Below are 11,825 nucleotides of genomic sequence, written 5' to 3' on the forward strand. Positions count from 1 at the left end.
TCAATGAAACATGCAATATCATAAGCTTGTCATAAGATCTCGTCTCCACCAACTAACATGCAAATAAGTGTAAATCAAGAGGTCTTTACGGGTTGTAACGTTAGGCTTGGGCGAAGGGTATGGAAGTAGACATTTAAAGTGGCGAAAATGGTTAAAACTCGGTTTTAGCGTTTAACTAGCAAGAACATAATACAACTATACATACAAACGCCTTAAAAAGGCGACTAAAGCGCAATCGAGCTTATCAACGAAATTTTAACATTTAAGCATTCAAAATTGCTCGATTTCTATCAACTTCACCCTATTTTAGGGTGTTTTATTTTCTGGGTTGTGTTTGTTTGTTTGTTTGTTTTTTTTTTTTGCATAAAAATAACTATACAATAAACCGAAACAAATGCTAGTTAAACGATTATTTTATCCGAGTTTCAACACTAAAAAGGGTTTAAAACATACAAAGGCTAAATTTGGCTAAGTGGGTGATAATGTGGGTAAACAAAGGTAAACGGGAAGGCTCGACATGGTTAATCCTAAAGGGTAATATAAGGTGAACGGGAAGTACAACACAAGGAACAAGGCTTACAACAAAGGGGTAATCTAAGTGCCTCTATCACTTTTACACGAATTCACAAGTTCATGGTCTTAACAAGCATACTAGTGACAAATTCTAAATTACACATGACATCCGGCTCACTCCTATATCCGAAATGAACAAATATATAACAATAGGCTCAAATATGCTCACGTAACGGATGGAATGGGTAAAAGTGTGAAAACTATCATGTAAGTCTTTCTTTGTTTGTCACGCTTTCCGGTTTCCTTTTTTCAAAAATATTTTGCTTGTCGAGTTTTTATCAAGTCCGATGCTTTCTAAAACACAATCAACCGGTTTATTTACTAAAATATATACAAAATACAGGTATTTTTGTATGATTTTTCTGATTTTCTGTTTTTTTTTAGATATATGAGGACAAACAAAGTTAACAAAGTTAACCCCCTCCCCACACTTGAACTTCGCATTGTCCCCAATGCGAAACCCGAAATATAGAGAAAAAGGATAATAGTACTCCCCTCAAGATGATATCAAATGAATCGAGACTTCCAAAGCTACGTCTGGTCATATGCTCCGATCAAAGACTTGATAGCCAGAATCTGCAAGTATGGCATATGGCACAGCAAAACAGAACAGTAATAGATAAACACATATAAACCATAATGTACATGCATACTAATAGATCAAATAAAGACATAACAAAAAGTAAAATGTTTTAAAATACAAAACAATCCGAGGGTGTTGGAAATAGTATGCAAAAATAACACCCGAAATAACAAATACTAATATAAAAGCCACCAACGATCATCACCGCCAACTCCTACTCGTCATCATCGTCATCGTGTCTCGTGAAGGACGGGCCCGCACCACCGTAACCAGGAGGGTTCCACGGTGGGAACTCTGGAGGGTTCTGGAAGTAGTTGGGATATGCATGGTGCATTTCCCCAAATAGGTACGAAAACCCGGCACTCACCCCCTGATACAAGCTCTCCTGGCTCTGCCTCAGCTGATCCTGACTGGCCCGCAGCTGATCCTGACTGACCCGGATCTGGTCCTGGCTGGTCCTGATCTGATCGATATACGTACCATGTTGTTCCTGCGTGACCCGCATTTGCTGGAACTGCTGATAAAATTCAGGCCAATCCTGATGCTGGTAGAACTCGTGGTGCTGCGGCTGGTGTGGCGGTGTGTGTGGCTGGTGCTGCTCGTGCATCTCTACATCTTCTTCCTCTTCCTCTGCTGGGAGCGGGGGTAACGGGTCCCAGACCTCGTTATTCAGCCCCCTCAACCTATCCCCGTGATCAGTCTCAACAATAACCCCCATCGCCTTCAGCGACCTGATGTCAACATGCACTCCCTCAGTAATCAGGGTGAGACTCTGAAGTACCTCGTCAGTCATGAGGTGTTCGTTGTATGCAAGTTCGGTCACATATTGACCGCCATGTATCTGACTGTTAGGGGTCCTTCCTGAGCTCTTCACAAAGTATTCAGCCATACGCGCCGCTAAATTAATTGGCGCCTTCTCCACCAATGCGTAAAGAAAAATCAGATCTGGTGTTGGACAGTTACCAAGACTGTCCATGCGCCCGCATATAGTGTGGCTAAACACATGGTGCATCACCCGCACCAGAGGGTCTCTAAGTCGTGAGGCCTTTGACATCCTTGGGTTGTATGGGTCCCCAACAGCATTTGCAGCCCAAAACTCATCCCTTGCTGCATCAGACGGGAAAGTGAACTGCTCTGTGAAGACACTGGCATCATCCATGTCTTCCCTAGTGTAAATACCGAGTCTCCTTCCCAGACGACCAACCGACCACCGGTGCCATTTACCACACAATCGGAAAGCTATCCGCTCCTTGTGGCGGAATTTGGGTCTACGAGCAGCAACTGGCTTCTCATAAGCATATGATGCAAAGAACTCTATGGTAAGCTCCAAGTACACGGGTCGGTTGCAACCGACCAGATTTATAAGTGGACGACTCATCATATTTTCTAAACGGTCGTATTGATTTAGTTCTTGCATAACTTCCCAATCAAGCCATCTAGGGACTCCGAATTGCCCCCTCCGGGCCCATAACTCGTCTCTTTTTGGAATGCACAAAGCTTCACGCTCGTTGTTAGGATCGAACTGTAGGAAGGGATGATCCATCTGTAATGGGGAACATTGTTAGAAAGACAGAAACAGGAGAAAATGGAATTGAAAACAGCCGAGCAGCAAATTATGAAGCTTCTGTCCAACTGAACTGGGCAAATGGCACGAGCGTGCATCGATATGCACGGTCGTGCATATCCGAGAACTAACAGTCAAGCCCAGTGATTGTCGGACACGCACGCCCGTTCCTTAAGCAGAACGACCGTGCAAAATCGGACAACCCGTTGCACAACCGTGTATCACCGATCAACAACAGAAATTTTGAAAAAGTAGGAACTGCACGTCCGTTCCACCTGAGGAACGACCGTGCCGTTCAGTTTCTGCAGTTTTCGACCCCTGTACTTAGAACAACCTGATTTCTATAAAATTTTAACAAGCATTGGGTCAACAGGGGTCTGAAAGTCAACCGGGTGTTCACGATACTTCGATTCAACAAGGGTTAGGGTTTCGATTTGTTTATGAAGAGAACCCTAAAAATTTCCTTGAAGAATCGGAATAAATCTAACCTAGAAAGTGGGAAAACAAGAAATCTAACACTAGAGACGTACCGTGCGAAGTTGGGTGCGAGATCGTGCGAAAAATCGTGCGATTTGGTGTAAAAACCGCTCTGGAACGGCTGTAGTTGCTAGGGTTCGCGAATGATAGATTTTTCTGCAGATGATGGTATATATAATGTGCAAAATGACAAAAATGCCCTCAGCCTGCCGCACGGTCGTTCGACCTTTGGCACGGTCGTGCGAAACCGACGTCTTTGATTTTCCTCGGTGATGCACCGAGGGTGCGACCCATCGTGCCTGATCCTCGAAAACGCACGGTCGTGCGGATACTGGCACGGGCGTGCATCAGCTGCAGATCAGAATTTTCTGCAGAATGCATTTCCAGCAACTGTTTTGGCTGTTTTTCGCCATTTTTTCGACACACCAACTGTTCTAACAATATTGCAACATAGAACCCTCGCTCGGCACGAATAGAAACTGTACAAACTATCGGAAACTACCTAACTAACCTAAATTACGCTAAAACTAGAAAATAAATCCTAAATGACTAAACTACCCCTAAAGCGCAAAATACGCTCTTGCTGCATTTTTGATCCACGAGTCAGCAGCGTAGACTCTCTCCTCCCCACACTTATGATGTGTGCGGGGTTTGGAGCTCAATGACCTCCATGACCGACTCTGTCGGCCCGGCAACGTATAACTTCAAGCGATGCCCATTTACTTTGAAAATAACGCCGTCCGCGTTCTCTATTGCAACAGTCCCATACGGAAATATCTCTTTAACCGTGTATGGGCCTGTCCAACGTGAATGGAGCTTTCCGGGAAATAAGCGCAACCGCGAGTTGTAAAGAAGAACGAGATCGCCCGCTTGGAATTCTTTGTGGTCCTTCAAGCGTTTATCATGCAATCTCTTCGTGCGCTCCTTGTACAACACGGAGTTCTCATAAGCGCGCTGTCGCAACTCTTCCAACTCGTGAATCTGGAGGAACCGGGCTTCACCTCCGGCTTTTAGGTCCAGATTTGCGGTCTTTAGCGCCCACATCGCTTTATGTTCCAGCTCAACCGGTAAATGGCATGCCTTTCCGTAAACAAGCCTAAAGGGAGTAGTCCCAATAGGCGTCTTGTAAGCCGTACGGAAGGCCCACAACGCTTCATCAAGCTTATCTGACCAATCCTTGCGGTTTGCACCAACCGACCGCTCAAGGATTCTTTTCAGCCCCCGGTTCGTGACTTCCACCTGCCCGCTTGTCTGTGGATGATAGGGCGTGGATAGACGGTGATGCACACCGTAACGGGACAAAGCTCTCTCGAGCTGAGTATTGCAAAAATGCGTCCCTCTGTCACTTCCGAACCGGGCAAATAAGCTTTTCAAAAATCTCACGACCACCCTGGCATCATTGGTGGGCAAGGCCTGTGCCTCCGCCCACTTCGATACATAGTCAACCGCGACCAGGATGTACTTATTACCTCGTGAGGGGGGAAATGGTCCCATGAAGTCTATCCCCCAGATATCAAAGACTTCACAAACCTGAATCCAGGTCTGAGGCATTTCATCACGTGCCGATATATTTGTCGCCCTCTGGCAAGCATCGCACGCTCTAACCCAGCTCTGCGCATCACGAAATATAGTCGGCCAATAAAACCCGGAGTCCAATACTTTCTTGGCGGTAAAGTTGGCTCCATGGTGGCCTCCGGTAGGTCCCTCGTGACAGTGGCGCAGAATGTCGGTCGCCTCCTTCCCTGAAACACATCTCCTAATCACCTGATCAGCACCAACCCGAAACAAGTAAGGGTCATCCCAAATGTAGTGCTTGACATCCGAAAAGAATTTCCTCTTTTGCTGGTGAGTCAACCCTTTGATCAGAATCCCGCAAGCAAGGTAGTTCGCAAGGTCAGCGAACCATGGCGACTCATCGCATATCTCAACACTCATCAAAGACTCGTGTGGGAAGTTGTCATTTATGGAATCCCAACGCGCGTCCACGATGTCTCCATGCTCTAACCGAGATAGATGGTCAGCCGCTACATTCAACGCACCCTTTTTATCTTGAATCTCAATATCAAACTCCTGCAGCAACAAGATCCACCTGATCAGACGTGGCTTAGCGTCCTGCTTGCTGAAGAGATATCGGATGGCTGCGTGATCAGTATACACAACGGTTTTCGAAAGCACCAAGTACGATCTAAATTTGTCAAATGCGAAAACGACCGCCAAGAGCTCTTTTTCAGTCGTGGTATAATGCTCTTGAGCGTCGTGAAGAGTTTTGCTCGCATAATAGATCGGGTGAAAGTGCTTTTCTCTCTTTTGACCAAGAACGGCCCCTATGGCGTAATCACTCGCGTCGCATATAATCTCAAACGGCAAACTCCAGTCCGGTGCAACTAAAATAGGGGCCTCAATCAACTTTTGCTTGAGAAGGTTAAAGGCTCTCAAGCAATCATCTCCGAATATGAACGGAGCGTCTTTCTCCAACAGACGGGTCATGGGTCTGGCGATTTTTGAAAAATCTTTAATGAATCGCCGATAGAACCCGGCATGACCGAGAAAGCTCCGTATCGCTCTAACAGAGGTGGGAGGCGGAAGTCGTGAAATGATATCCACTTTGGCTGGGTCGACCTCCATACCAGCATGCGAAATCTTGTGTCCCAGAACTATGCCCTCCTTCACCATGAAGTGGCATTTCTCCCAGTTCAGGACCAGATTCGTCTCCTCACACCTCTTCAACATCTTTCTCAAATTTTCCAAGCAGTGATCGAAGGAATCTCCAAATACCGAAAAATCATCCATGAAAACCTCCATGGAATCCTCGATCATGTCATGGAAAATTGCAACCATGCATCTCTGGAAGGTTGCTGGTGCATTACACAACCCAAAAGGCATCCGCCGGTAGGCGAATGTGCCGAAAGGGCATGTAAAGGTAGTCTTCTCCTGATCCTCAGGAGTGATAGGAATCTGAAAGTACCCAGAGAATCCGTCAAGGAAACAGTAATACAACTTCCCCGACAGACGTTCCAACATCTGGTCGATGAATGGAAGCGGGAAGTGATCCTTGCGAGTAGCATCATTGAGCTTGCGGTAGTCAATGCAAACTCGCCACCCAGTGACGGTACGGGTAGGAATTAGCTCATTCCTATCATTCGAGACTACAGTCATACCACCTTTCTTAGGTACAACCTGCACCGGACTCACCCATACAGAGTCAGAAATAGGATAAATCATGCCGGCATCCAACAACTTAATCACCTCCTTCTTTACCACGTCCTGCATATTTGGATTTAAACGTCTCTGATGCTGTGCACATGGTTTGTACTCGTCTTCCATCAGAATCTTATGAGTACAAAAAGAAGGATTGATGCCCTTGATATCCATGATTTTCCATGCAATGGCTCTCTTATGAAGTCTCAGAACCTCGAGAAGCCGATTTTTCTCATCCTTTTCCAATGATGCTGAAATTATGACCGGTAGGCGACGCTCCTCGTCTAGAAATGCGTACTCGAGATGTGGCGGGAGTTCTTTCAACTCCAAAGGCGTCGGATCATCAACCGAAGGCTCTGCTTCCCCCTTTTTCACATGGTCAATTTCAAGAACTCTCTCCGGACTCTGGGAACCATCGTCACCAATCTGATAGACTGGCTGCTCGAAATCGTGGCCCTCCTGCGTAATGCCAATCAGGTCCCCACATGACAGACGTGTGTCCGAATCAATCTCGTCAATAGTACCTTGAAAATGAGAGCACACACATGCATCGACAATGTCGACGTAATAAAGCTTGTCATCGTGACATTGCGGATGTTGCATCGATCTTTTGATATCGAATGTCACGTGCTCATCATTCACTCGGAGCGTGATTTGGCCAGCTGCCACATCAACAATCGTCCTCGCTGTATTGAGGAAAGGACGTCCAAGTATCAAAGGTACCCTTGAATCTTCATCCATGTCAAGGATAACAAAGTCCACGGGGAAAACAAATTTATCGATTTTTACAAGCATGTTTTCCACAAATCCGCGCGGATACTTTATTGAGCGATCTGCCAACCGAATGCTCATCCTAGTGGATGACGGCTCACCCAGATCCAATTTAGTAAAAACCTTATATGGCATAAGGTTAATACTCGCTCCCAAGTCAGCCAATGCATGGCTAACAGACATGTTTCCAATCAAACACGGGAGCGTGAAACTACCAGGATCTCCCATTTTCGTGGGCAGACGGTTTTGCAGAACGGCGGAACAAGTCTCGTTCATCACCACACATGATATATCCTCGAGCTTCTGTTTATTCGAGAGGATATCCTTAAGGAATTTCGCATACTTTGGCATCTGGGCCAAGGCTTCAACAAACGGTATATTGATGTGTAGTTGCTTAAACAACTCTAGGAACTTACCGTATTGTTCTTCATTCTTCTGCTTCTTCAGCCTGCCTGGATAAGGTACTGGAGGAGTGTAATCTTTGACCGGCTCCTGGACTTGTGCTGTACTTGCTGGGCGTAGCCTGGCTTGCACCTCGTCCGGTGTGTCAGTCGGGACCGCTTCAGTGATCGGTACTGAGTCCGATATGACGGGTCCGGTAGTTTTTCCACTCCTGGTCATCACAGCATTTACATCCCTCTGTCCGCCCGGGTTTGGTTCTGTATTACCCGGAAGACCGCCTGGGGGTCTTTTGGACATCATCTGTGCCAGCTGACCAACCTGATTCTCGATATTCTGAATCGAGGCCTTCTGACTCCTCATTTCTCCCTCGTTAGCTAGAAAACGATCCTCGCTTTGTTGGTATCGTTTTTCAGAGCTAGAGAGGAGCTGAGCCATCATATCCTCCAGCTTGGAATTGGACTGAGGGGCCTGTTGCTGGGAGCTACTCCCAGTACCCTGATTCTGGTACGAATATGGACGCTGCTGGTAGGGTTGGTTGTACTGCTGGTACTGCTGACCCTGCTGAGGCGCTGGAGCACGCTGAGTGAACCCTAATAGGTTCTGATTTCCTGCATTCGCTCGCCACCCAAAATTTGGGTGATTTCTCCATCCGGGATTATAGGTGTTGCTGTACGGGTTGTTTTGCGGCCTCACTTGATTACTCACAAAATCTACCTCTTCATGGCCCTCATATACGACTCCCTGAAAACATGCCCCAGGCTCGTGTGACACTCCGCACTGGTCACATCCCGAGCCAGCATGCGCAATCATCTGGGACTTGTCGAATCTCGATGTAAGAGCCGAGAGTTGTGCAGTAATGGCCGTGTAATCGTCTACAGCATGAACTCCTGAGCGAGATGATGATGATGTTGCCCGACCTCTATCTCCATCCCGACGCGAGCTGGATTTCAACGCAGCTTTTTCGATAATATCATACGCTTCAGTCGGCGTCTTAGTTCCAAGATCGCCGCCCGCGTTCACGTCTAATCGCTCTTGCGTATTATAGCTGAGCCCCTGATAGAACGTCAAAACCAGCTGTTGCTTGGAGAAGCCATGATGTGGCACATCAATCAATAAATCTTTGAATCTCTCCCAAGCTGCATGCAACGACTCGCCCTCGTCTTGGCGGAAGGAAACAATCCGGTTCCGTAGTTTGTTCGTTTTCTCAGGTGGAAAATATTTCTAAATAAACTGCTCCGCCAACTGATTCCAGGTCCTGATGGACCCGACAGGAAGTGACATAAGCCAAGCTCTAGCTTTGTCACGCAACGAAAACGGAAACAAACTCAACCGAATTGCATCCTCTGAAACACCAGTCATCCTAAATGTCGAACAAATAGCAAGAAAAGCAGCGATATGCCTCCCGGGATCCTCATGCTCACGTCCGTCGAACTGCACCGAATTCTGCAACATGTTAATAACACTAGATTTAATTTCAAAATTAGGTGCATCTATAGTGGGCTGAAGGATACTCGGCTCCAGGCCTGCCCTTCCGGGCTGATTTGTTTCATTCAATGGTTGGTCGTCGTCCGCCATGACGACTCTCTCCTCGTCCTCTAAGCTTTCGTCTTCAGAGATAATCACCGGCTCGTCAATTGCATTTGCAATGCGTTGTGCAACGACGAGTGACCTTTCGCGCAGCCTCCTACTTCTTCTAAGATTATGCGCTGGTTCGTCAGTCGGCTCAGCAATAGCGGGCGCGGGAGTTGAGGACATCAACCTGCAAACGAAAAACTGACACAATGAATATTTTTATTAATAAAATAATGCTGCTGTTTTTTTTTTTTTTTTGAATAGAAGCAGAGTATGTATAAATATGGGCTGTAAAATTTATAAAAATCCGAAAATGGGCCGAAATTTTTATAAAAATTAAAGCAACGAAAATAATCGAATCGGCTAGTACAAGAATGATTTTTAAGAGCCGAAAACTCAAAGAATAAATGAATAAATAAATCCGGATTAGAACAAATAAAAAGAATAAAAGTTTACAAGTGTACAAAGAATCACGAAAATGAATAAATTGAATTAAAAGCAAGAAATATTAACAAATAAATCAACAAATAAACAATCACGAAAAATATACACAAATATTAACAAGTATATACACCGATAACACAATGACTCGGGTCGTTCCTAAAACTCGCCATTCCCCGGCAACGGCGCCAAAAACTTGGTACGTGCGCGACTATACATATTTTTACAATGAATTTACACACGAATTGGTTTTAAATTTGTAAAAGTGATTATTACTTTTACATCAAAACACACACGAAAGAGGCAAGTGTACCCCGTCATATATGTAGTAAAGTATCGGTAAGAACCAAGTGTCGATCCACGGAAATGGGCGGAGAAATAATACTAGACCTTTGTCACTAAATTACCGGTAAAAACATAATTTGTTTTGGTTTTTAATTAAACTAAAGTAAACATAAATAAATACTTATAAAACATAGTAAATTATATATAAATAGCCTTGCTTAATACACAACCACAGCATGTCAACTAAGTCAGTTTTGGCATCTAGAAGCATTCGGTCAATTTTCCATTTCGAGACAATTAGTATCCCTTTCGGGAATCCTAACATGACAATCATTCGGAAAGTTAAAACGATAAACACACTTTAACCACCTAAAATTGTTCTTTAACGTGCAATTGATAAATGTCTATGAAAATCTCCTAAAAATAAGTTAGTCGTCCGTTAGGAGTTTTCTAACCTCACTTAATCAAGGAAAGCAACACCGATAAACACAATGCAACCACCGAGACAAGCATAAACTAGATTAAATCACAACCGAGTTCATTTTACAACTCTTACACATAAATTCACCAAGATAGCAATTTTGGCCGAAACTACTAACTAGGCTGACAAATCATGGCAAGAATCCGTAACAACACCATCTAACCCGTTAGAGTCCTTCCGTGAAGGCAAGCTTTCTTGATTAACAATAATTACATTTTATTAAACCACTAACCCGTTAGAGTATCATGGTGTCCACATTTTAACCAAGTTAAACTAGTTAACCAAATTAAAAGTTTACTAACACATGATTAAATAAGCTTCATTTTGCAATTATCTTACCTAACCAAGCACCAATCATCCAACACAATTACTTATAATCAAGAAATCAATATCAATAACAAGGTTGCAAACTAATCATCAAAGATAATCATATAAAATACTTCAAAATGTCATTACAAGCATAGATTAACATACTAATCAAGCAAGGGATTGTTGTGTTTTTGCCCAAAGGCTTACATTAATACATAATAATCAGTCTAAATGCTTGAAATATAACAAAATTATGGAAAGATTTGAGAAACCAAACCATAAACAAGCATAAGAATGAGAATCTGGATAGTAAATGAGCAAAACCGGGCAATGTGGCTTGAATCCGAGTGAAAGCAGCAGCCTTCAGAGCCTCAAAATCGCCTGCAGAGCTCCCAAAATGTCCAGAGTTACGGATAAAATGGTTCTGTTCTGTTTATATGCAATTTCGGTGCCGCACGGCCGTTCTCCCGATCGCACGACCGTGCACTTTAAGCATTATTGGTGGTGGGCCACCATACTGCATGACGTCACAGATCGTTGACTGGTCTTCGGTCACGCACGGTCGTTCTTGGTTTGGCACGACCGTTCCTTTCCGAGGTTTGAGTTGCACGCTCGGTTCTTTGGTCGTTCTTTTCCGAGTTTATGTTTAGACCTCGGATCCGCACGGTCGTTCTTGGTTTGGAACGACCGTTCCTTTCCGGGTTTGACCTTTTCTCGGAGTTGCACCCTCGTTCACCACTGGTCTTCATAGGTCATCGGATATGCACGGTCGTGCATATGGCCGCATGACCGTGCCAAACGCCCAGGTCAGTCTTTTTCCACAGAATCTTCGCAGCTTCATCGTTTTGTCCGGAAAGTCCTCGTTTTTGGTATCATCTCGTCTGGTATGCTGTTTTAGGCCTGTAAACCAAAATGTAGATAATTAAGTATCCGAATGACGGTTTTACGGCCGAAAACGCATAAAATGGGGGTAAAACGGGGGACTAAAATATGTGTAAATTAGCGAATATCAGATACCATAACAAAGTCAAGTATACTGTATTCTATTTGTAGTCAGGTTATTATATCATAATATTACAATTAGTGAATTAACATATTTTGATAAGTTATAATAATTGACATAAAATGTCACTATTCTGGTTTGCATGATTTGGTGCTAGAGATAATAT

Source organism: Helianthus annuus, chromosome 9 (assembly GCF_002127325.2).
Source record: "Helianthus annuus cultivar XRQ/B chromosome 9, HanXRQr2.0-SUNRISE, whole genome shotgun sequence".
Lineage (NCBI taxonomy): Eukaryota > Viridiplantae > Streptophyta > Magnoliopsida > Asterales > Asteraceae > Helianthus > Helianthus annuus.